Below are 26,579 nucleotides of genomic sequence, written 5' to 3'. Positions count from 1 at the left end.
TTGCTTTTTGTAGTGGTTTTGTGATTACTTCAGCTAATTAATGTGAATGATACTTTTCTCTCCCCCACCCTTTAAGAACCATATGCTGCAGTGCCAAAGTAGGAGGAATAATCCAATAGATACCCTTATTGGTTTTAGCCCCTCCTTTTCTAGCAGGGGAGCTCTGTCTCTAAGTTGTGATACAGTTATTTTACATATACAGGTATCCCCAGGTATCTGTGGGGGATACATTCCTGGCCCTCCATGGATACTAGAAACCACAGATAAGGGGGAACCCAATCTCTCCACTATCTCTGCATTTCCCACATCCCATTACTTTTGTTTATGTTTGACCTTCACAGGAAGGGAAAATGTTTCTTGCTTTAATAAACAAATGCTATAAGCACAAAACTTACAGCAAGTGAAACGGGCAAGCAGCCTGCAGCCTAGAAGGAACACTTAGAGGAAGCAGGAAGCAGTGTCTCTTCTAGGCTGCAGGCTGCTTGCCTGATCTGCTTGTTATAAGCTTTGAGCCTATAGCATTTGTTCAAAGCAAGAAATGTTTCCCCTTCATGCAGAGGTGATAGGGTACAGGGCCTGCAGGGAATCATGGATCCATGAATACCTAATCCATGGATACCCATGGGATGACAGTATTATGAGTCCTGGAATTGGTTTATTTTCGAAACAGTGTATCATGGTTGGAGTGCAGGTTGGTTTAAGGGCAGCAACTTTCAGCCTAAGCACAATCTGGCACAAGGAAAGAAGTCTTGGGGCTATGGAACCTTTTCTGTCATAAAGTTGTGCTCCAACAGTCCAGGTTAAAGCTAATGCACAGAAAGTAAACTTGGTTCCAACTATTCAAATCCAGTATTGGAGGTGAGGGTAGGGAAACATGAATTGCGTTAATTATTTAGTTCAAAGGGTACATATGGATAAGTTCTAATTGTTCATGGCATTAAAGTTTATAAGTACCTCTCTTGAAAAGAGAGCCAAGCATTCTTGAACATCCAGAAAGCTGGTTGAGCAATGTTCAGACTAAGGGAATGATGTGGTTTTGTGCACTATAGGCTAATATTTCTGAAAGCTCTGCTTGATGCACTTCTAGAGCCTGTTCTAGCTAGCCTCATGTAATTACTGTGAATAAATGGATGAAACTAAGTAGACTAAGTAGACCAATACCTTGAGTTGACATCTCTGAGTTGTTAGCATGTTGACAGCTCTGCTTGTTGTATTGTCACCCAGTTCTAAGCCTCATCTACATGAATTAATAATGCAAATGAAATTTCAACTGCTTTAAATATAAATGAAGCCTAGATATTCACTTCCTAGGTTTCAACACAATCATGTTTATTTTTGTATGAGGCAAATGATTGCAGAATTGTAGTATAACTAGTGAAAGTACATTAAAATAAAATAATTTAGTTGCTAAAACTGGGCAAACAACCCAAGGTATAGTTCCAGTTAGGTTGTAGAGAAATTGGATGTTAGATATTCTAGACCAGGGGTGCCCAAACCCTGGCCCTGGGGCCACTTGCGGCCCTCGAGGCCTCTCAATGAGGCCCTCAGGGAGCCCCCAGTCTCCAATGAGCCTCTGGCTCATTGAGATTTGTTGGAGCCCACACTGGCCCGACGCAACCACTCGCAGTGTGAGGGTGACTGTTTGACCTCTCACATGAGCTGTGGGACGAGGGCTTTCTCCACTGCTTGTTGTTTCACATCTGTGATGCAGTAGCGGCAGCAAAGGAAAGGCCAGCATTGCTTTGTGCAAGGCCTTTTATAGGCCTTGAGCTATTGCAAGACCATTCATTCATTCATGTAAGTTCATCTGTAATATATTCATTTATGTAAACTTATGTAAATTTATTCAAATTTGAATGTAAATTAATTCTTTTTCCCCCCCGACAGTGTCAGAGAGACGATGTGGCCCTCTTGCCAAAAACTTTGGACACCCCTGTTCTAGACCCTTGTGTTTCCTCAAGATACATGCTTTTCAAGGGTTAGAATGTCAGTTCCAGTGGACCAGCAGTGGAGTAGAATCATGTGCAATATACCTATGTGGGGTTGTACATGTGCCTCTTTAGATGCATGTGTTTTACATCTTAACATTTGTGTTGTGGCCAAAAAAAGCACGTCTTTTTTGCTTCTGAAAAGTACCATTGCTTGACATTCATAACTGATTTCCAACAGACATAAAATCTTTCCCACACTTCTACTATATTTAGAAAGGATTTTAATGCATTAATCTTCCAAATGCAAGAGGTGATCCCCTTTCAGTGTTGCTGGTTTCAGCTGGAAGTTTTTCCTGATGGAAAGTATTCATCCTAATACAGTTTGCAGCAAACTTTGCATCTTTGAATAGAAATTTTAATGGAGTTCATCATGGATGCTTCTTCTTGAGTGAAGGGCTTTAAAGGTCAATACCAGCACCTTGTATTGGGACCAGAAATGAATGGGCAGCCAGTGCAGTTGCCAAAGCAGCAGTTCAACAGAATCAAACCATCTAGCTCCAGTAACCGCAATCTTGGTTGCTCTGTTGGATGATTTTCACCAAGGACTAGACAGAGGAAATGCTTCCCTGCTGGTCCTTCTGTATCTCTCAGTGGCTTTTGATACCATTAATCATGGCGTCCTCCTGGGACAACTGTCCAAACTAGGGTTTTGTGGTGGTTTTGCTCCTTTTTGGCTGACAGGTCCCACATGGTGATGGTGGGGGCCCCTTGTTCAGTGCCCTCTCATTTAAAATGTGGGGTGCCACAGGATTCTAGTTCTTAATGTGGGATATAATTTTTTTAAAAGAAATTTATGTATACACAGGGGGAAGGGGGTACAGAGGATCACAATGGTAAAATTTTGTTTAAATATGATGAAAGAGCACTGTGCCACCACATGGGGTACATAACTACATAAAGTTGGGTTCTACATCCATTATAGTTTGTGCATTATTTGGGGCTAGTGCAAGCGATTGTAAATGAGTATACATAATCATTGTACTCTGAATGTAGTACTAAATCTGTGTAAGTTTTCCTGGTGGAAAGAGAACCAGTGAGACAGAACAAGTCTTCCACATTTTATAGCTCTTCCCTATCTTTCAGTCTTAAATATCTGGTTGAGTTTGAAATCAACAAAAGTAGATCTGTTTACTTTCTTGGGTGGGCTAAGAAGTCAAGCCAGTTCAGTAAGGATTGTTTGTGGACTTAAGCTCTCTTGGTGTGTCTTTCAGACACAGGGCACAAAATCTTGCGGGTTGTCTGTAAGCGGTGGCTGTTAAATTATTTGCATCGCTGCTGACAGATGTGAAACAAAATTGGATATTTTAAACCAAGGGCCATTCCTCCCCAGGTGGTGATTTTAAAGATGTTGACATTTTGATCTTCAATGATTTCTTTAAATGCTGATACTGAAAAACTTTATAGGCATTGGTAGATGATGTGTGATTCTGACTGTTGCATCTATAAAAAACCAAGAGCAACTGGAAAGGTGTTTTAATATTTATTAAAAACCAAGACGTGTAAATACTGTATGTTGAAATATAAAATCTCTAATTCTGTATGCAAGATTTACAAATTACAGCAGCAAAGGGAGAGATGAGACAGTACAATCCACTTTATCAGCTCAGCTGGATCAAGCTGCAATTTGGTTCCTCACCTCCCAGCACTCGTCCTTGATTATCCATTCCACTTGGTGAGTGGTTCCCAACCTTTGTGTTACTACACCCTGGAGCATAGTAAGGCACTTGCTTGGGTATCCCTCTCCCTGTTCCGTTTTCATTTGTGTTATGTCTGCCTGTAAGCCTGTAGATAGGATCTGTGTAATTTTTAAATCTATGTGCAGTGCAGAACATTTTATTTACAAGTAAATATGTGATTTGATAATATGCTTGAGGGCTAAGACTAATTCACACACCGCCGCAGCTTTTACATGATGAACCCTAAACTTGGGAATGACTCCAGGTATCTGGAGGTCCCTTGCCAACCTCCCTCAATGAACCCCCTACCATCTAAGTAGACTCTGAGAGAGTTCACCTGTCATCCCCATATGAAGGCACCATATGAGAGAGTCCATCTGTTATCACCATATATGGACAGAGAGGTAGACTCAGGGATCCATAGGGTCAGTGAAGGCCCGAGGCCCTTGACAGCTGTCCACTGATGTTGAACCCTGATACCAGCCCTGTCCAGACTCAAATCTGTTCTTCCCTAGGTGAGCATGTAGGATGTAGTATGTGAACTAGAATATCACCTGTATATCAGTAATCATGACTGATATAAACAAGGGGTAGCATTTCTTTTCATTTTTGACGACATGTGTGTACACTCCTTTTGCACATGATAATCATCTGTGCAACTTAAACCATGTGTATACCAGGTATTTTTGTGGTGATTGTATAGAAATGTAGCAGTTGTAAGAATCAATAGTGTTCTGCAGCATCTTTCAAGGACAATTCAGAATTTCTGTCCAAGAAAATCTAATTTCTGTTAATATGGATAAATGTTATTAACCACTTGTTCAGCATTTCACAGTTCCTGGTAGTTCCAGTGGTATTCATTGTTTCACAATACCTTTTTTGTGTGTTGGCATCCTTCAGTCTTGGAAGACTATGGTATTGTGCTCTGAATAGTGGTTCTGGAACAGTGTCCTCTCCAGTGTGCAAAGCCTGGGTAAAGCAAATATGGAGGATAGACTGTTACCCATGCAGCAAATCCCCCCCTCCATGTCGCTAAAATGATCCAATGGAAAGGCAGAAGCCAGTACGGTTGGTTTCAGCGGCGTCACAGTAGTTGCCAGAACGTGACTGTGTTCAGCCAGGAACTGCCTCAGGGACTCCGGCTCCGGATTTTGCCTCGAGGTTAACTCCTGAAGCCTTTTCCATAACTGGATATAGCCACAAGGCAGTGGAGGTTTGGGATCAGAGTTTTCCTTCTCTCAGATGAGCTGCCTTCCCAGTCTAACGAGTCCCATCTACCCGGTGGCTGTTTAGTAACCTCTTACGACAAGTACAGCCAAACTGAGGGCCTATTCTTATCCCTAGCCCCCAGGGGTTATACCTTTTTTTATACCTTTTAAAGGTAAAAAAGGTTTATACCTTTTTTACTGCATGATTATCTGATATGAATTAGCAGAGTTTCATGCTAGAGACTGTCATATGTATAAGACTGCAGTCATTTTACTGTTTGTGGTGAAATCAGCCTGTGCACCCTATTCCGTTAGTTTTTGGCTCTCCACAGGCAACCATAGGATTGGACCTTAAATTTAATTTTGGGTTAGAGCAGGGGTGCCCAAATCCCAACTCTGGGGCCACTTGAGGACTTCCAATCCGGCCCTCTAGGAGCCCCCAGTCTCCAATGAGCCCTCTGGAGATTTGCTGGAGCCCTGCATGCAACTGCTCTCAGCGTGACGGCCAACTGTTCAACCTCTCGCATGAGCTGTGGGACGAGGCCTCCCTCCACTGCTTGCTGTTTCACATCTGTGATGCAGCAGCAAAGGAAAGGCTGGCCTTACTTTGTGCAAGGCCTTTTATAGGCCTTGAGCTATTGCAAGACCTTCATTCTTTCATATAAGTTCCACCTCTAATATATTCATTTATGTAAATTTATTCAAATTTGAAATGCAAATTCTTTTTTTCTTGGCCCCTGACACATTGTCAGAGAGATGATGTGGCCCTCCTGCCAAAAAGTTTGGACACCGCTGGGTTAGAACAATCAGTTATATTTGTATAGTTTGGGATAAAGTTATGTGACAGAGAATGTATGATTGAGTTAGCCATTAGAAATTACCCATAGGAAGTAGCCATAGGAACAAAAGAGTTTATTTTGCTCTGGAATGATTGGATGAACTCATGCTTCATATGATCTGATTCTGGTGACTCAATAGTGGCTATTGAGATCAGAAGGGCTTGTTGTTTTGGTTTCATTAAATACTGCTTGTACTTTCTTATTCTTCTGAGGCATCACATTTAGCAGCAACTAGGAATATGACATCTGAATGAGCTTTAATAGAAACTCATTTGCTGGAAGGGAGGGGAGAGGAGGGAAAGGGCATTGTTCTTCTGTGGCATTGTTCTACACTGCTTGGCACTAGTTTGTTCTCAGGTGGTTTGGCTATCCATTCATAAGGTAAACCTGAGGTGAGGCATTTTATTTGGTCATGGCATGTTTAGAAGAGGCTACAAATAGGTTGGAGAGGATTCTGGAGTAGAAACAAGAGTAAGAAGAAATGATATAGGACTGAACATATCCTAGGGAAAGGCAGAAGGCTCCAAGGCTCTGAAATTGTCGAGAATGAGAAAAAGTTTTGTTAACTTACATGTACCTCATATATTATACAATAAATTTTTTCTACAAAAATAATTAATGAATACCAAAATAGTTCCAATATCTTTTGGCATCATATTCAGATATGTTCTACCTTCCTTCTTCCAAAAAGAGCTCATAAATTTGCTGTGTTCTTCAGCTTACAACACATTTCATAATCAAAAGAGACAAAACTTTCTGAGCTTTGGCAAAATGCACAATATCTGCCCCATGTGCTTTAAAAACTGACATTTTAAGATTATATAAATAAATGCTGTCTGCCCTAATCCAAGGATTCATAAAAGAATGTGAAAAGGGTGAGGGCCAGTCCGTTTTCAGACAATTCTGCTGGCTCCTACAGTGAATCCCTTATTTTATAGTCTGAAGCTACTTCAAGGGTTTGAAAGAGGAACTGTCACTGCCTCCACTTGGCTTGTTCTGTTGTGCTGACTGGTAGTATCAGTGTTGGGCAGTTCAGTATTGCCTGACTCTGAATTGGTAAGGATAGGGCTATGCATGTTCATAACTGAAGAAATAAATACAAAAATACCAACAAAGCTTAGTGAGAGACCTGCCCAAGAAATGCAGAAAAAGGAAAAATGGTTCTCATCTACTTTCTACCCTGCATTAAGAATTTATGAATAACTTATTCAAGCTAGAGCCAATTGGAAAAATATCCTCATTACCTATAAATATGTGCTGTTTGTCCTATGCTTCTTCCTTTCCAGAGAGGCACTTTCAGCACAGTATAACAGCAACTTTCTGATACTGATAGACCAGAAGGCACCAGGATTGCTTTTGCAATTTGATGGAGGTCCTTCAGGGAAGTTTGGCAATCTTGCCTTTTCAATGAGAACTTAAAATAAACCTTGTTTTATAATTCACTGATTCTAACTGATCTGCAGTCTCAGGGATTGAGGCGGACACTGCTAAAAAGATCGGTGCAACCTCTTAAAATGCATTGTCTTTTTCCTTTCAGGCTACACAGTGCACCCAGAATCGCTGAAATTAAGTTATAATTTACTGTTAAAGAAGAGCATAATGTGACAATTTTGTTTAATATAAATTTCATTAACTACTGTCTTTCCAAACGTTAAACAGAATGAGTGCAGAAGCCCTGGTATTAATCCTTTAGTAATGAGTACCTAGCAGTACGTGACATTGAGGCCAAGCTGTATGATAAGAGAATATGCATGCTCTCTTCCCCCCACCACCACCATGCACAGCTTGTTTCTGTGTATATTTGTAAAATACTCAGTTCATGGAAGATTAAGTTCAATCAGCTGTGATATTTCATGAAAACTACTGTGGGTTGGCAACCTTCAGTCTCGAGAGACTATGGTATAAGCCTACAGCACCTGGTATTCCCAGGCAGTCTCCCATCCAAGTATTCACCAGGCCTAACCCTGCTTAACTTCTGAGATCAGATGAGATCAGGCATGTGCAGGGTAACAGTTGTGAAAAGTACTGTAGTTGTTATCTGATTTCTCACTAAGCACCATGCTGTAGTGCAAGAGTGTCCAAAGTTTTTGGCAGGAGGGCCACATCAGTTCTCTGACACTGTGTCAGGGGCTGGGGAAAAAAAGAATTAATTTACATTTAAAATTTGAATAAATTTGCATAAGTTTACATAAATGAATATATTAAAGACGAACTTATATGAATGAATGAAGTTCTTGCAATAGCTCAAGGCCTATAAAAGGCCCTGCACAAAGCAAGGCTGGCCTTTCCTTTGCTGCCACTACTGCATCACAGACGTGAAACAGCGAGAAGTTGAGGGAGCCCTCATCCCACAGCTCATGTGAGAGGTCAAACAGTCGCCCTCTTGCTGTGAGCAGTTGTGTTGGGCCAGTGCGGGTTTCAACAAATCTCCAGAGGGCCAGAGGCTCACTGGAGACTTGGGGCTTCCTGAGGGCCACATTGAGAGGCCTCGAGGGCCGCATGTAGCCCCAGGGCCGGGATTTGGGCACCTCTGCTGTAGTGTCTACTGCTCTTTACAGAGTGGCTGAGCTGCAAATCTGGCCTTCCCAGGTAGAATCTCATTTCTACTGTGAACTTGCTGACCTTGGAAAAGGCACTCACTTTCAGCCTCAGTGTAGTATGGGGATAGCAACGCTTAATTCACTTTAGGGCACAATCCTAACCCCTTATGTCAGTGCTTTCCAGCACTGGCATAGTGGTGCCAATGGGACATGTGCTGCATCCTGCAGTTGGGTGTCATTCACGGAGGCCTCCTCAAAGTAAGGGAATGTTTGTTCCCTTACCTCAGAGCTGCATTGTCCTTATGTCAGTGCTAGAAATAAGGGGTTAGGATTGCGCCCTTACAGGGTTAGTGGAAGGACAATAGCTGAATAATACATGTTAGAACTTTGCACACTTAGAAAGTGCTCTGTAAATGTTAAGTATTTTATTTAATAAGGTTGCATTGTAAGGATACAGCTTAAAGCATGATATCCAAAGTGTATATGACAGAACATTGGGATTGACTTCTGTAAAGATCCATAGGAGTTTGCTGTAGAACTCAAGACATTGCTTGCTTGCTTGCTTGTTTAAGAGATTTCTATCCTGCCTTTCCCATGCCAAAATCAATGCCCAAGGCAGCTCACAAAGCTTTATTATCAAGTAAAAAGTATCCCAACAGGTAGAAAACATCAAATAAGGCATTAAAGAAATTAATTTTAACATTACATAGTGGGATGTCACCAAAACAGGGCAAAAACTAACAATTATCATTGGTGAACAAGTAAGTCTAGGGAGGCAGTCACAGCAGCATTTCAAAGGCATTGAGGGTTGATATTCACTCAGCAGCCAAATGCCAGATGAAATCGCCTATCATATCAGCCTGTCTAGCCCCTGAGATTGGCGTCAGAGACCGTGGTCTCTGGCTTGCCATAGACAGAGATCCAGTTGGTGGCCACAAAAGTCAGGGTCTTTTCAGTGGTGGCTCAACTATTGTGGAACTCCCCAGAGAGATGTAAGCAGCTCTAAAAGCTAAGAAGGTATTTGGCAATGCCTTCCCAACTGTGTAATTATTTATAGTTATGGGTGTTTTAGTACCCTGTTTCCCCGAAAATAAGACCTACCCCGAAAATAAGACCTACCCCAAAAATAAGACCTACTTGTGATCAGGGCCAGGGCAGGGGGGGCGGAAGGGGTCCTCGGGTGGGGGGGGCGTAGGTGTACAATGTGACCAGGAACACTGCACTCCCACGTGTGCCACCTAGAAAGCGCCTGCTGTGCTACTTTGGGCAGAGGACACTGAGGAGGAGCTGTGGTGGGAAGCAGCAAGCGAGGCAACCCTGCCTACCAGACTCTGAGACTCTCCACACTTTCCAGGGAGTAAGTCCCATTAACTATAAAGGGACTGACTTCTGAGTAGGCAGGCAGGCAGGCATCCTCCTGGGCGCTAAGGGGACACCCTCTCCACACCTTCCAGGGAGTAAGTCCCATTAACTGTAAAGGGACTGACTTCTGAAAATAAGACCTAGTGTGTTTTCTTGAGCCAAAAAAAAAAAAAATATGACAGTGTCTTATTTTCGGGAAAACATGGTATTTATAGATTTTGCACTAATTATGTAATTTTTTGCACTAATGTGTTGATTCTCTTGATCTCGTCTTTTTGTAAATTGCTTTGATATTTGAGTATTCTAAAGTGTTCTAATAAAATCCAAAATTAAAGTTTTGAATTTATGTTCCTCACGTATGAGCTCCCACAGGCTTTAATTTTCTGAGGAACTTAGGTCCCTAGAGAGCTGATTTACTGACTGTATGACTGACTTTGGTTCCCGTTGTCCCATCATAACAACAGAAGCCATAAATACAAATCTGTGAACTGAGATGATGCATACATGACATCAAAATAAGTATGTTTCTGTAAAAATCTAAAAGAAAGGACAACTTTCTGAGACAATCTCAGATTTTCCATATTAAAAATATGCCATGAATATGCAAAGGACGACAGCTAGTACAACCCACTTCTCCTTGCTTGGAAACTGGGTTTTTGTCCATTTAGTGCAATAAAAGATGACTATATACTATAACATTGGCCTGCTTTAAAGAACTTCTAATTATTTTCAGTGATTGACTGAAGTTTTCTTTTGTCATACCGTAATTACTAATTATGGTTACCTACATATGGAAAAAGTTGCCAAATGTAATAGTTTCATTCTGGGGGTCTGCTATGTGACTTCCCTGGTTTACCTTCTCTCTCCTGATCCTTCAGCAATTGTTGCAAACTTAGAGAAGGCCGTGTTTTGCTGAAATCATTACTGTGGTCATTTTTTCTTAGGGTATTTTGGGGGTGGGGGTGGTGTGTGTGAGGATGCCATGTTTGGGAAGGCTCTTAGTTCAATAACTGAGCACATGCCTTGTATATAAAAGATCCCAAGCTGAATCTCTGGCATGTTCCATTAAAGGATCTCGCATATCAAGTTTGGCAAATGGACCCCTGCCTAAGATCATGGAGCAAACTGCTACCTGTTAGAAATGGGCTAGATGGGCTGCTGATGGGACTCATTATAAAGTAGCTTCATGTGGAGTGTTTGAACTTGTGCTTTCATACCTAAGTGGAAAGCATCTCACAGTCCTATAGCCATGTTACTTCATGATCCCATTCTGAGCTTAAATAATTAGCCTATATGAGTTTTAAAAATAAAAGCACCTAAAATCCAGTTGGATTGGACTGGAAGCATTAGGGTCTAAGCTAATTTGTTAGCCTTCTCTTGATAAACACCTGGCTTTCATCTTCTGTCAGGTCTCAGGATATTAAGAGCTGGTTAATGTTGTCAGCATGCTCATCTGATCAATGGTTAGAATTATTTACAAATGCAGTGATAGGGAATCCTAAGGACAAATAGTACTGAAAGCAGGAATAAACACTGCTAGTGATTTGAAGACTGGAGGCCTGTATCCTTCTGTAGTAGATGCTATCTTCAAGCTATTAATGCCAGGAGCATTTCTTTTTTGGTGGAGCAAGTAAACAAAAAGAAATTTTTCAGCCATGCTTCTGAGCAAACAATAGTGAATGAAGCTGGAAAGCTAATCCTGTGAGAGTAAACCCACTGAAGGTTATTAAGGCGGTTGACACAAGGGAATGTTGATGGGCTTTTTACTCCTCAGCCCTGGCTTTTCTTAGGCCATTGCAAACTAATGGGCACTTTATATTTATTTCCTGTTCATTCAGAGGCATGGTTAAAGACTTGTAAAGCTTCACCTCTTGCCCTATTGCAGAACAAGCTGCTGTAACAGATCAGAGTGTTCTTGGCACAGATTATGCCCTCTCCCCATGGACAAAAAATCCCTTTGTTGAAACGCTTGGTTTCCTCTCATTGCCTTTTCTCTATGATATTCAATATAGAGCTGCTTTGAAACATAAACTAAAGAAGTATAAAATGTTTCCACTTGACTATTGCTTATTATACTGCCTGTATGGAAGGAAGTGGGAATTTTTTTTTTACATGTCCTACGTTGTTTAAAGGGCTTCCTTTTTTACTTTCAGCTCTCTTGCACTACGAATGATTATTTTAAAGTGTTCACCAGGATATGCAAATTTCCCTCCCTGTAGCACCTTGGCATCTGTTACGTAGACACCAGGAAGACTTTAAAGCAAAAACCTGCTTCACTTTTCCTGAAATAATAATGAAGGTCAAATATTTAAAATCTTTTGTCTCAAATACTATCTGTATTAATTCATGTTTAGAAAGTTTTTTAGAAAGGAAAAAAGAACCATAACCTCATGCAGAATCATGGTGTATTTATAAAAAATAAAACTGAGCAATTCTTCTATTTAAAGAAGAAGCAATTTCAGTTGTTAAGCAGGGAAAATTAAATTTGCCTCCATTATGGCCATATCATATTAATAAGTTACTACTTCTTGAGCTGACCAGAATCTTTGAGTATCTTTTCTTCTGTAAACCCCCCACTATACTATAGTACCCAATGCTGACTGTGCTGTGGATGAGTAGCCTTGGAAAGTATATATGTCTGGTCTAATTATGAAGGCCTACAAAATTGAGGGTCAGAAGTTTTTCCCAAACTTTATGGTGGTTTGATATGAATTTGGGGTGCCGATTACAAAATTGGCATAAGAAACATAAGAACAGCCCCACTGGATCAGGCTATAGGCCCATCTACTCCAGCTTCCTGTATCTCACAGCGGCCCACCAAATGCCCCAGGGAGCACACCAGATAACGAGAGACCTGCATCCTGGTGCCCTCCCTTGCATTGGCATTCTGACATAACCCATTTCTAAAATCAGGAGGTTGCACATACACATCATGGCTTGTAACCCATGATGGATTTTTCCTCCAGAAACTTGTCCAATCCCCTTTTGAAGGCATCCAGGCCAGATGCCGTCACCACATCCTGCGGCAAGGAGTTCCACAGACCAACCACACGCTGAGTAAAGAAATATTTTCTTTTGTTTGTCCTAATCCTCCCAACACTCAATTTTAGTGGATGTCCCCTGGTTCTGGTGTTATGTGAGAGTGTAAAGAGCATCTCACTATCCACTTTATCCTTCCCATGCATAATTTTGTGTGTCTCAATCATGTCCCCCCTCAGGCATCTCTTTCCTAGGCTGAAAAGGCTCAAACGCCATAGCCTTTCCTCATAAGGAAGGTGCCCCAGCCCAGTAATCATTTTAGTCACTCTCTTTTGCACCTTTTCTATTTCCACTATATCCTTTTTGAGATGTGGTGACCAGAACTGGACACAATACTCCAGGTTTGGCCTTACCATAGATTTGTACGACTGCATTATAATATTAGCTGTTTTGTTCTCAATACCTTTTCTAATGATCCCAAGCATAGAATTGGCCTTCTTCACTGCCGCCACATGTTGGGTCGACACTTTCATCGTCCTGTCTACCACTACCCCAAGATCTCTCTCCTGATCTGTCACAGACAGCTCAGAACCTATTAGCTTATATGTGAAGTTTTGATTTTTTGCCCCAATGTGGATGACTTTACACTTACTTACATTGAAATGCATCTGCCATTTTGCTGCCCATTCTGCCAGTTTGGAGAGATCCTTCTGGAGCTCCTCACAATCACTTCTGGTCTTCACCACTCGGAAAAGTTTGATGTTGTCTGCAAACTTAGCCACCCTGTCTCCAGGTCATTTATCAAGAGGTAGAAAAGCACCGGTCCCAGGACAGATCCTTGGGGCACTTCGCTTTTCACCTCTCTCCATTGTGAAAATTGCCCATTGACACCCACTCTCTGTTTCCTGGTCTTCAACCAGTTCCCAGTCCATGAGAGAACCTGCCTTCTAATTTCCTGACTGTGGAGTTTTTTCAGTAGCCTTTGGTGAGGGACCGTGTTGAACGCCTTCTGAAAGTCCAGATATATAATGCCCATGGGTTCTCCCGCATCCACATGCCTGTTGACCTTTTTAAAGAATTCTAAAAGGTTTTGAGGCAAGACTTACCCTTACAGAAGCCATGCGGATTCTCCCACAGCAAGGCCTGTTCGTCTATGTGTTTTGAGATTCTATCTTTGATGAGGCATTCCACCATCTTACCTGGTATAGATGTTAGGCTGACTGGCCTATAGTTTCCTGGGTTCCCCCCCCCCCTTCCCTTTTTAAAGATTGGTATGACATTTGCTATCCTACAGTCCTCTAGCACTGTGGCTATTTTGAGGGACAAGTTGCATATTTTAGTCAAGAGATCAGCAATTTCATTAATTCCTTAATAACTCTTGGGTGGATGGCATCTGGGCCTGGTGACTTATTGATCTTTAATTTATCAATGAGGTCTGAAACATCTATTTGACTTAATTCCTTGGTCAGGAGAGGCTGTTTGGGCAATCATAGAGGTTCTCTCTTTCAAGAACCAACAACATTTCAGAATGGATCTTCCTGGTTTGGTCTCACTTCTGGCCTCCAGTTCTCCCACGCACGCTGACAAGCAGGTCCATCTCTCACATGGAGGGCAGCCAAGACGCTTCTTGCTCACACCAAGAGCAGGTGGAATCACTCAGCTTGGCTTGTCAGCTGCTTCAAGATCTCACCATTCTCAGCCTTTCAGGGAGCTGCCGGTGTCCTCGAACTGGTGACCTTCTGATGTTATCTTCGGGCTAATGGAGGCTCTACCCTCCAGACCAGACCTCCTGCCGGTTTAATTCATTTTATTAACTCATTTAATTTCTCTGTCATTTCTAAGTTTCCTTTTATCTCCCCTTTCCCTCCCTCACCATCCAGAGGGCCAACTGCTTCTCTGGCGGGTTTCCTGCTTCTAACCTATTTGAAGAAGCTTTTATTATTCCCCTTAATGTTGCTGGCCATGCGTTCCTTATAGTCTCGCTTGGCCTCCCGTATCACCTTCTTATATTTCTTTTGCCACAGTTTATGTTCCTTTTTATTCTCCTCATTAGGGCAAGACTTCCATTTACGGAAGGAAGCTTCCTTGCCCTTCACAGCCTCTCTAACTTGGCTGGTTAGCCATGCGGGCACCCTCCTGGATTTAGTGGAACCCTTCTTTCTTTGCAGTATACACCTCTGCTGGGCCTCTATTACTGTTGTTTTAAGCAGCCTCCATGCACTCTGGAGAGATTGGACTCTTTTTACCTTCCCTTTCAACCTCCTTCTGACCAGCCTCCTCATTTGAGGGAAGTCCACTCTTCGGAAGTCAAGGGTTTTTGTGAGAGATTTGCCCGGTATTCTTCCCCTGACGTGCATGTCAAAACAGATCACAGCATGATCACTGTTCCCCAACGGCTACATAACATTGACATCTCTAACCAGGTCCTGAGTACCGCACAGTATTAAATCCTGTTCTCTGTGGGCTCCATGCCCATAGTCACCTGTCCTCTGGTGGGCTCCATGCCTAGCTGCTCTAAGGCACAGTCATTTAGCATGTCAAGGAATCTAGTCTCCTTTACGTGACCAGAACACAAAATGACCCAGTCTATATGAGGATAATTGAAGTCCCCCATGATTACAACCCTGTCCCTCCTTGTCACCTCCCTGATCTGTTTCCTCATTTCAAGGTCCCCTTCCGGTTTCTGGTCTGGAGGATGATAGTACGCCCCCAGTATTACATCGCTCCTCAGGCCTGGTAATTTAACCCACAGAAATTCTATGGTGGCGTTGTATCTGCCTTCCGTTTTGCCCTATCAGGTCTAGTTTTGGAGATATAGTATAACCTCATTAGTGAATGGTTCAAGCAGCTTCCTCATGAGGAAGCCATGGTGTAGGCTTTCTCATGAGGACGCTGCTTGAACCATTCACTAATGAGGCTATGCCATGTGTCCAAAACTAGACGTAATAGGGCAAAAGGTATGCCATTTTTGGAATCAGCACCCCAAATATACCTAGGAATTGGTGTAACGTTTAAGGAAACAAAATGTGTTGGCCTGTGTTATTTGCATAACTGCTAAAGTTGTTTGAATCTTTTTTTGTATCTTTAGCTAGGGATGTTGACACTGTTTTATGCCAATAAAGTTTCCATACAATAAAATACTGTATGATTTTGTGTTTTAGAAATATCATTTCTAGTTGATAAGCTCCCTTTCTTCTCATGTACCTTAATGTTGGCAAGCTGTGTGGTAATGTTGGTCTTACCATGCAGCTAGATGCTCTCCAAGTGATCATATAGCTCTCCAAATGATTAGGTACCATCTGAGTATGAGGTTGAATGCCTTGAGCATAGCTAAGGGTGCCACTTCCATGCATAATACAGATGCAACCTATTTATCCACTGATTTTTTTATCTGCTGATTTATCTAAACTCAAATTGGGTGGGGGGAATTTAACATAGCACACACCTTTGCCCTGTGCTGGTTTCAAGGCAGCCCAAACACTGCAAAACAGCTCTGCCTGGCACAGGCAGGGAAATAGCCCTGGAGCCATGGAAGAGGTTTCCATGTGAAGGAACAGTAAGAATCCTGGAACCCCTGAGCCATCAAAGAGGCTGAAGAGGGGAGGGGGGTAGAAAACCTCTGTAGCCAGAGCATGTGCAGCAAGGTGGAGTGCGCGCGCACACGCGCTCTCTCTCTCTATACACACACACACACACACAGACAGCAGTAACAGAGGGAATTGCTTTAAAAAACAACCAGGGGGTGTTTCTTAATTCTCCCCCCTTCAGATGCAGGCTCTCCTGCTCCAGCCTACAAAACAGCTCAGCAAGCAAGTCTTCCCAGCAAGCCAAAGCATGAGATTTAGGCTACAATGCGATCCACACTTTCCTGGGAGTAAGCCCCATTGACTAGAATGGGACTTACTTCTGAGTAGGCAGGCATAGGACTGGGCTTTCAGGCTACAATGTTCTCCACATTTTGCTGGGAGTAAGCCCCATTGACTAGAATGGAACTTACTTTTGAGTAGGCAGGCATAGGACAGCTCTCAGGTTACAATCCTTTCCACACTTTCTTGACTACAATGGGGCTTACTTCTGAGTAGAAATGCATAGGACTGGACTCTTAAAAACAAAGCATCCCACCTGTGAAAGAAGCAGGGACAGCTGGCAACCAGGAGAGCTGAGTATGAAGCTGAGGCAGGGGAGCTGAGGGGGAGGTGATTAAGTGTCAGGCTGTAGCATATTTGCGTAACTCGGTGCAATTTGTATAAAACATGTCATTTCCGTGTGTGATTTAGCACAACCCTTTTTTCCCCTTAATTGCAGTGGGCCAGGGAACGGAACCCATGTGCATAAAAAGGCTCCACCTGTACTATTTACCAAAACAGTTGGTGGGAACCTTTGTGATATTGGTTCAATATTTTTTACAGCAGTGTCAAAATGAGTTGGCTCGAAACAGAATATACTGCTGCATTTTTTTAAAAATAATCTGCACTCTTTGTAATTCATTTCTCCATTTTTTCTCTTCTGTAGCTAAGGATTGGCCAAAAACCAGATTTGATGTTTATAAACCATAATTAAGCATTATATCTGTACCAAACTACAATTAAGGCAGTTTCCTTTTACTGCAGCCTCCCTGCTTGCAAACCAACATACAGCCCTCATATGCTGTTAGTCTTTTATCTGTTAACCTTTTTATGGTATACATAGGAAACACATGCAAGTATATGCGTATGTGAAATTGATTCGGTATGTAGAGGAGCATGATCCAGACTGGCAATGTAATTATTTCTTGGAATGATGCTGAGGCCTCAGATCCACAGGCCAAGAGGAAGGCCACATTTTTTACTAATGGAACAGTACCCCCTCCCCACGCACCTATTTGTTCAGACTTTGATGGAGCTTTGCCAGCTCCAAATTCAAATGAGGTACTGCACCCTGTTGAAGCAGCCAATTTTACGTTGTGGCCATAGCTACCTCTTAAGAGCTTCTCCTGACTCCTGGGGGAAAAAGACAAATTTTAGTAAAACTAAGGAAGTGTTCCAATTCTAGGTCAATACTCTCCAAATTGGAGACTGCTATGCACCTGGAATGCCTTCCCCACCACAACCAGCACTTACATTCTGGTGCACCACAACTCTTTTGCCCCAGATTGGAACGATGCGATGCTCAGGACAATCGCATCTATGGTGCAATGCCCCAGTGGGCATTGTGCTTGGATTTCCAGGCGGATGCAACTGCCCAGAGCGTCTTGTTGTCTTGATCTGGGGTGAAAAAGAGCCATAGTGTGCCGCTCATGGGCGGAAGGATTTTTCCAAACCATGGATCTAGCCCACAGGCCTGGGTTTGGAGGGACGTGCTCTAGGTCATCACCAACCCACTGGTTAAATTGAGTCAGAGGCTTGTTAATGAACCAACAGACCTCTGAATCTAGCTACCACACCCTCAGCCAGGCATAAAGACAAAAGCACCACTCACTAGGGGGCAATCACCTAACTTAGAAAAGTCCCTTGATGATTCCGCAAAGCATCCCATAAGGCTTCTATGAATGAAAGGTCTATAAAAACCTGGATCACCAGGCCGTCATATTCATTCTTTTCATCCATCCTTCTTTGCTGTAGGGCTGTTGTACTTTTAACTTGCTGATACTGTGTGAAGCCAACCCCACTCCAGCCATTCAAGTGATCTTGAAGCTATCCAAGGACCACTGTACCAGCTGCCATTCAGGATTGGTCACCCCCCTCCCCTTTTTCTTTCCACCATTTCTCCCCTTCTATCTCTCTTGAATGCAATTCCACAGCAGTGCCTGTGTGCTGATAGCTAACTTTTGTGAGACAACTCCCAACATGCAGCTTCTCTCCAGGAAAGCAGCTCTGGCTCTCTAGATCTGCTTCCCTTCTTGATCAAGGCCACTGCCTAGATTTGGGGGCTTTCTCCGCAGCCCTCTTTCCACCTTAATCCCACCCCTTTTACTCAGGAGATTTTGTCCATCTGGGCACCCTTGTCAGGCTGCTCCTGCAGTGCATTGCATTCAGTTCTGCAGATATGAAATGATAAACTTGGTTGTTGCTGTGTCCTTGCAGTAGACCCGCAAACGCCCTACTACCATTATCTGTCTTGTATGTGGTCAAACTGACAACATGCCAAGTGCTTGTGACTACCATTTGATTTGGTGGAACAGACAAGCTCACCCACAGCAACTGGATGAAGTGATTTTACAGCCTGCTGGTAGCCCTTAATTTGGGTTACAGAGACCCACTCTCCAGCCTAGCTGTGGTGTGAACCACAGGCACGTTTCTTTCTTCTTTCTTTGGAGTGGATCCTCCAAGTTTGCTTCCTTCCCTGCACCCTAAATCCTCCATTTGCTTAGTGACAGGTTTCTCCCAGAAACTTACATAATTTCCTTTCGCCCCTTCTTTCCTTCCTTGACCCGCAGGCTTTATAGAACCTGGCAATGTGCTATATTTGGTGGTTGGGTAAACTGGAATTCTATCTATTGCAGCTGTAGGAGCAGAAGGAAGGAGATAGGGTGCTGGTTATGTATGTTCATTGAATTTAGTAGAGCTGTATTAACACATGCTACTTGTTTTATGTTGCACTGTCACAAATGGGCACTGACAAGCTCTCAGTCAATGCAAGATCCTGACTAGTCTCTGTACATCGCACTTTTACTGTATCTGCTTCTTGGCCTGATAATATTCTGCTGGTGGAGAGAAATTACTGGCAGGGCTGTGATGCTTTGCTGGCATAAGCCTGTCTGTCGCAAGTGGATTGAAATAGCTCCATTAGAGTACTTTTAAATATACTGAAAATAAAAACAAAAGCTATACTTACTCAAAAATAAAAATTGTGGCACCTCTGCAGTGATAGAATGGAGCAATTATATTTAGCTGTTTCAACCTTCCAGAAAGGTGTCAAACCAACAAGCCAAACCACCCTCTTTGCAGGACTGCAATGCCGTTTCCTTACTTTTATGTTCTTTTCTTTTGTTTTTGTATCCTTTAGCTTTGTGTGGTTACCCACCCAGTGCTGCAGTGCACATTTCTTTTACTTAACTGAAAAATAAACAAATGAACTAGCCAGTTGGGGCTTTGCCTACTGCACAATAATCTCTCTGTGTAGCTCAAATGCCCCACTAAGAGGTGTTTAGCATATTTTTAAGCATCTAAAAAAGTCTTTATTGGTATCAAAACTGTCAAGATTGAGATGGTGGTTGTATAAGGTATGTTTGAGGTATATGGAAACAGTTTAATAAAGTTATGTACAGATCAATCATCTCCTGTTTTCTTCTTCTTTTTAATCTACTTTTAATATACTGTATATCATTGTTGAAGTTAAAAATTTAAAGCAAAGTTTTTGCCTTACAAGCTTGTTTTGCCTTTACAAGATTATGGAGGCAAGCTTTTTCTTGGTCAAAGTGGTGTCATAATTGGATGAAATCCTGATAATTCCTCTTCTCTGCAATTGAAACTTCATGGAAGCAGTATTTGCAGTTTTAGAACTTTGATTGTTTGAGTTACTTGGATTGAAATCCAAGCCACCAAGATAAACAAGGGGAGAAGCTTGAGCTTCTAACATAATGCAATGGTTATATACAAAGGATTTCCCGAAAAAGGGATTGAATGTAGTACAACATCACTTTCTATTTTGGGGAAACGAGAAATCACCCTCTTCAAAACAGTCAGCTAGTTATGGGAGAAAGCTTGTTGTCTGAGACAATCAAGGATTTTGCAGAGTTTCTAAGAAGCAAATAGTAAAGTTCTAGTTTGGGGAAAAGAGAAAAAACAGTGCCTTATTCTTTAGGAACAAGTGACATTTAACCACACAAGGAAATGCTAGCTCCCATTGACTGTGTTTTGCCTAAGAGTAACATAACTGGGGTGGCACTTTTCCAGAATTGAGTGGCACCATTTGGATTTGGGAACTAAGGAATTAAATGTTTTAAATTCTGGTTATTTTTTCCTTGCATTGTGCACTTAATAAAACAAAAGTAAATTGCTGTTAGAGCCAAATGCTATCCTGTGTGATATAGTTTATAGTACCATTTGCACACACAGGTTTGCAAGGAAAGAAGTGGGAAGGGGTTTGAAGCAGGGAAATGCCAGGCAGGCAGGAAAAAAGTTAAGTGCCCCTTCAACTATAGCCTCACCCTTCCCCAAAGTAATGTTTTGTTCCAAGCATATTTGTTTGTAACTTGTAGTTTTTCTCTGAAAAGAAAGTGGTACTCCTTTCTTACCATGGTCTGTCTGGGTGATACTCCATTTGACACTTTCCCCTTTTAAACAATTGAGGCAGGAGTGTGAATATGCACATCTCCCCACCTCACCCCTGCCACCTCACAGCCCCTCATTCTGCACTGGGAGGATGGCTATTTGTCAGAACTTCTCAGTATATGAATTAAATACTAGTGCACGTACAAGTCATTTGTCCAAAATGTCCTCCCACATTATTATGTGCCAGCAGGCTGAAGGGAAGAGACATATCCACCCATGCTTGTTTCCCACATGTTAAATGGTCTGTGGTTGGTGTCTCATGCAGAGCTGCCCATTGTGATTATTGAATGCATGATAAGAAGGGTAATTTGCTTGGATTGAAGGGAATTGGGTTAAATGGGTTTTAATTGGGTTTTAAATCACACCATAAGGCCCAACAATGCAACTAACTGTTACTTTGTAAAACACCTAATATAGGATTGTTGTCCTCACCAATCAAAGCTATTGAAAACATATCAACTAACCATCTCTGGCAGAGTGACCAGCCAGAACCCATATGTTCTAAAATGCTCACCTGAGCATTTGCTTTTTAAATCTGACATATGGGTAAACCAATTCAAATAGTTTGAGTCATCACATACTTTGTGTGGTAGTTTTTGAGAACAGTATGTCCTTATATTATGAAACGAGTTTGTAGAGCAACCTTTCTGTTTATTCCCATGAAGGTTTTATCAGCAGGGGAACCGTAACCTCTGTTAGAATGTACTGAATCTGTAGATTTTATGAGCACAGTTCACAGGCTTGTTACATTATGAGCTCTATAAAGGAAAGTTACTGTATATTCTTATGCAGCTTTGCAGACTCCAATGCAGCTTAATACTTTGCATGTGATGTAATAAAAATGTGTAGCCTTGCAAAGAATTGGATTTATTTTGGCGAAAATGGAAAACAGGCAAACTGTCTAATCATGTGTGGACAGCAAATGCATTTTCAACCAGTTACTTGTCTTCACTCATTTTTGTTTAGCATGGATTTAAAACTAAAGCTCTAGGCTCTGTTCTTTATTCCCAGCTCAAAGAATCACTTTTCCCTTTAAAGAGGCTGGATTTAAAAACCAAGTCTTGTTTAAATAGAAAGAAGTTCTTGATGATTTATTAAGCATTTAAAGAATGCTGCATGTGGTAAAAAAAATTAATACATTAAAGACTAAGCTATGACTACACGTTTGCAAGCAAAACGCAACGCAAAATATGAGCAGAGAATGGAAAAGAGGAGGACACCAGTTAGTTAAAGCCAAGGAAAGTGGAGGCTCTTGTGGTTTTTAAAAAGTTCGATACAAGGAAGCTGTCAGAATATCGAGGCAGAAAATCCCAATATGGAAGCAAGAGACGTTACATGGACGCAGAAGTTGAAAGCACATAGGTGAGAAAGTATAGAGCAGGGGTCTCTAAACTTTTTGGCCAAAGGGCCACATCAAATATCTGGCACAAGTGTCAAGGGCTGGAAAAAAATTAAATATAAAATTTAAATAGATCTTAGATGGAATAATGAATAAATGAATGGACTTAAATGTCCAGGATTCCTCCAAGCACCAACACAGCCCAAGAAATAAAGCACACACTTAAATGGACCCCCATTCCTGCACCCCACAAGCACAACTCCAGTTGTGTTTGGTCATCTGGGCCAAACTGGGCTCTCAGGGGATCAGAGGCTGGCCGTGGGCCGGATAAAGGCTCTCCACAGGCCGCATCTGGCCCCTGGGCCGGGGTTTGGAGACCCCTGGTATAGAGCAATGAGGCTAGCTGAAGCAACCTCTCATCAGATAGACAGATAAGGTTAAGCATGACTTTTTAAAATCTACATTTTATTTGTTCACTTTAAAACATTTGTATCTTGCACTTCTTGTCGCCAATCCAAGGCTAGTAGCAAGCATGTATAATAAAAATAAAGCATCGGGAACCACTTTTTAGAATGAGTATCTGTCAGGACCCACCAGAAGTAATGTAATGACTGGAAGTGACATCATCAAGCAGGAAAAGTTTTTAACAATCCTAGACTGGAATCGTACCCACACTTACCCAGGAGTAAGTCCCATTTTCTATCATTGTTAAAAGCCTATACATAGTAGCAGTGGTGTAGCTAGGTCATTTGACACCTGGGGCCCATAAATTTTTGTCACCCCATACAACATAATTAATTAATTTTTCAAGTGATGTCATGACTGGAAGTGAAATTATTAAGCAAATTAAAATAAATAATTATAAATAAATTAAAGAAAAACAAATAATTAAATACGGGGAAGCCAGCCCTGATCCATCAAGTGAATTTTCTCTGTAGCCCACCTGTAATAACACTCACTCACAAAAAAAACAGTGAGATTTTCAGCCCTGAAATTGAAGCCAATTGAAATTGAACCCAATTCCCAGTTCAATTTAAGTTCTTATATTTCAAGCATATCACTATCAGGACCCACCTGGCTTTACAAGTCTAAGATAGAAAACATTCACCTTACCAGCTGAATCCTTTATTCTTGGGATAATCCTTTATTCTTGGGGGGCTGCCTTCCAGAGCATTTATTGAGCTCCAGTTCTATCAGATTGGGACCATTCTGGTGGCCACCCATTCCCCTTTGCCTGAGCTGACCAAGAGGCAAGACACAGTTGCTTACTCTTGAGTAAATGCGTAGTTTTGCTTTCCATAGGGCTTAATACATTCATCAGCTTATAGGGAGGAACTTCCTTCTAGGGTGTTTTTTTTGGGCTGCATTCATCTGATAGAGACCATTTTGTGTCATTGGATTCCTCTCAGCCTGCCCTTTCCAATGGACTAAGGCAAGTTTGCCTACTCATGAGTAAACACGCAATATGGCTGTTTCACTTTCCTTAGGGCTCCATGCATTTTTTTTTCGGCCATAACTTTTGATAGAAAGGAGCTATTTCACTCTTGTTATCTTGCATTACATTCTGTTGTAAATTCTGCATTCAACAGTGTATAGCATGATGGTATTATTCCTAACCACTGCAAAGTTAGCAATTTTCGTAACTTGTGGTGTCACCCCCCCCCAGGCTGGTACCTAGGGTGGACAACCCCCCACCCCTTGCTAGCTACGCCTTTGCATAGTAGCCAGTTAAAAGTACAGATCTGTAATATTTCCCCAAATGCAGACACATACCAGTCTAATATATGAAAAATAAAATATTGAAATGAATGGGGACCCACCTGAAATTGGCTTGCAACCTACCTAGTGAGTTCCAAACTGCAGTTTGAAAAACACTGACATACAGTATATATACAGTATTCTAAATTTGTTGTGCTGGCTGTTTACAATAGAAACAACATATTTGGACCATTTCCTGTGCAGACCTCAATGAACTGGAATTAGGCAAGATTTTTTTATCTATATAGTGAGTTTTGTGTAAGAACAATTAGTGGTAAATTCAATCCTATATATATCCTTAAGACTGTGCTCATTTATAGCTTCTCTCAACAATATACCATGTATTGAAATCAATTGAATAAATATATATCTTGAATTTAACTTCTGCTGTCCCTCTTTAAGGTAGGTGTTGGGCTCCCCTTTCTTACATTCTTTCTAACTTATTCACATTCACCTCAAGAAAATGCTACTTCTGATATTATTTTGGTGGTCTCATTGGTTAGTTGCAGCCAGTCTCTATTATTTCCATTCCTGTTAGCATCATGATTTTAATGCACTTCTTTTAACTTCATTCTTTTCTTCATGTTAATGCTGATTGTGTTAGACACCATAGTTAAATTTTAAGTGAAAATTCATCCAAATATGTTGTGATCTGAAGCAGCCTTATAACATTTTAGACCTTGTCAGACCCTCAGAGTGAAAGGGTCAGCCAGAAGTCTCACTCCTGGTGGCATCATCAAACTTGTGGCACCATCAGACTTCAGCATCTTCAGCCTCCAAATGTTTTCTGCTGTTCAGTAAAAAAAGCATTGACTCTTATGACTGGAAGTCCATTCAAGTCCATTCCAGCATCCATTGTCTCTTGCTTCCTTCAAATTCCCCCTTGAAAGCCACCTTTTCCATGAAGCCATTGGTGTCCCTGTTACCAGCAGTGTTTTTTAAAACACTTGTAATATGCATACACTGGGGAAAAACAATCATGTGTAGTTGCCCAGGTATATAATTGGGTGGGAAAAGGAAAATGGAAATGACAGTGTAGGTGAAAAAAGATTTTATGTTAATGCTCAAAAACAAAAACAAAACTGTTTCAAACTGGGTAGTTCAAACTAGGCCTAACTAAAATAGCTAGCACTTAGGCAAGAGAAGTGAAGAACTATTTAGAGCAGTGGTTCTCAAACATTTAGCACCAGGACCCACTTTTTAGGATGAGAATCTGTCAGGACCCACCAAAAGTGATGTCATGACCGGAAGTGACATCATCAAGCTGGAAAAGTTTTAACAATCCTAGACTGCAATCCTACCTACTCTTACCCAAGAATAAGTCCCATTGACCATCATTGTTAAAAGAATATACACAGTAACCTGTTAAAAGTACAGTTGTATAACATTTTCCCAAATGGAGCACCCATGAGACAGTGTAAGTCCCTCGCTCCGGCCCAGGAGGGTCGCAAACGTGCCATAAGACACATTTGCGACTCCTCGGGAGGAAGCTGGGCCGGAGCTCAGAGGTGTACCGGCCTGCAGAGACTGACAGAAGCCTCTGCACCAGCTTCCTCTGCTTGTCTTGCATCAGCCCAGACTCTGGGGTAGGCAGGAGGGAGGCATTCTGGGCAGGGGGAGGGCGGGCAATGGGTGGCCCTGGGGGCGGGTGGATGGGCAGCGGGAGGCGGGACTGTGATCCGGCAGTTATGCCAGATCCCAGCCCCCCCTTCCTGGGGAGATCAGAGCAGCTTCAAGCTGCTCTACTCTCCTCAGACTTGTGCCACCTTAGGAGGTGGCACAAGTCTGAAGAGACCCATAGGGGCCAGTGTGCTTTACCTAGAGGTAAGGAGAAACCTTTTCCCTTGCCTCTGACTGAGCTGCCTTGAGCCCCTATCCTGTGCTGGATACAGTACAAGCCTCTGGCTTGCCTGTTCCAGCGCAGGGTAGGATTGTGCCTGCAGTCACATAGTATGGGAGCATCAAGTCTAATATATTAAAAAATATTGAAATGAATGGGGACCTACCTGAAATTGGCTCAGGTCCCACCTAATAGGTCCCAACCCACAGTTTGAGAAACACTGCTTTAGAAGGACAAGGGGCAGAGCGATGAGGGCAGCCATTTTCAACCACTGTGCCATGGCACTGGTATGCTGTGAATGGTCTGCAGGTGTGCCACAGGAGTTTGGGGGAGGGTTATTTATTAGTAGAGCCATGGGGGAAGTTAGCCCCCTGCTGGCAGTACAGTGTGCCTTGTCAATTGTCAAAAGACTGATGTTGTGCCTTGACAATTTTAGTACCTTATCAGTGTGGCATGAGACAAAAAAGGTTGAAAATCACTGGATTAGGGGAAGAAAATGAAGGAGAAGAGACATTGGGAAATTAGCTTGGCTTCCTGGGAGAATCCAGGGGCAAGAAGTAGTGTTTAGGGAAAGGAGAAAACGGGGAGATGGGGGAGGGGGAGAAAAGTGAGGTGTCCTGGCTGTACAGTTCTTTTCAATATTGCAAGACTTTTCCGTCATATTCTTCATTATCTGCCAACTTTAGGTCAAAAATTGTACTATGGCACAACAGTGCAGAACACTTTATGTGGCAGTGTCATGTCCCGGATCAGGGCAAGAGGCAAGCACAGCAGCTCAGGCTATGATGCCGCATT

At 42.1% G+C, this 26,579-nt stretch overlaps 1 protein-coding gene and 1 pseudogene across 2 annotated transcripts in view; one reads left to right on the top strand and one right to left on the bottom strand.

Moving 5' to 3' along the window:
* Nucleotides 1-26,579, top strand: part of B3GNTL1 (UDP-GlcNAc:betaGal beta-1,3-N-acetylglucosaminyltransferase like 1) — a 228,675-nt gene that overhangs the window by 115,320 nt on the left and 86,776 nt on the right. The gene's annotated exons all lie outside the window — the stretch shown is intronic.
* LOC136642437 (5S ribosomal RNA) lies at nt 7,619-7,735 on the bottom strand (annotated as a pseudogene).

Source organism: Tiliqua scincoides, chromosome 2 (assembly GCF_035046505.1).
Source record: "Tiliqua scincoides isolate rTilSci1 chromosome 2, rTilSci1.hap2, whole genome shotgun sequence".
In the NCBI taxonomy this organism is placed as follows: domain Eukaryota; kingdom Metazoa; phylum Chordata; class Lepidosauria; order Squamata; family Scincidae; genus Tiliqua; species Tiliqua scincoides.
Note: the sequence above shows the minus strand (reverse complement) of the source record. Positions and strands in the feature narration are given on the sequence as shown.